Raw genomic sequence first — 702 nt, 5'->3', positions numbered from 1 at the left:
CATAAAAGACACCATTTCGAGCGTGGCCGTTTTCGTGCGGGTGACACGTAAAAGCACCCACTACACTCTCTGAGTGGTTGGCGTTAGGAAGGGCATCCAGCTGTAGAAACTCTGCCAAATCAGACTGGAGCCTGGTGTTGCCATCCGGTTTCACCAGTCCTCAGTCAAATCGTCCAACCCATGCTAGCATGGAAAGCGGACGTTAAACGATGATGATGATATATATATATATATATGTATTTTCATATACATCTGTATATATGTGTGTGTGTGTGTGTGTGGTGCAGCCTACTGGCTTGCCAGTCCTCAGTCAAACCGTCCAACCCATGCCAACATAGAAAGTGGATGTTAAACTCATAAAGCTTTAGTTGACCTGAGGCTATAGCAGAAGACACTTTCCTAAGGTGCCATGTAGTAGGACTGAACCGAAAAACCATGTAGTTGGGGAGTAAATTTCTTACCATCAAGCCAAATAGATACAAGAATACTGAATTCCATGTATAGTTCTTTACGTTTCAAAGAAAGACATCTGATATAAATGATTGTTAAAAAGCTTCTTCACAAATTGTTGTTTTTAAATGAAAAAATAAGACAAACTGAGAATGGTAAGATGTAGTATTCAGAGAAAAACCATTGATGCTTTTGTAAGACTTTGTGTCTGGCAAGTTCTGGAGTATTTTAGCTTTTAGTCTGTTCCGGATA

This window comes from Octopus bimaculoides, chromosome 5, assembly GCF_001194135.2.
Source record: "Octopus bimaculoides isolate UCB-OBI-ISO-001 chromosome 5, ASM119413v2, whole genome shotgun sequence".
NCBI classification, from domain to species: domain Eukaryota; kingdom Metazoa; phylum Mollusca; class Cephalopoda; order Octopoda; family Octopodidae; genus Octopus; species Octopus bimaculoides.
This window is presented reverse-complemented; position numbering follows the sequence as displayed.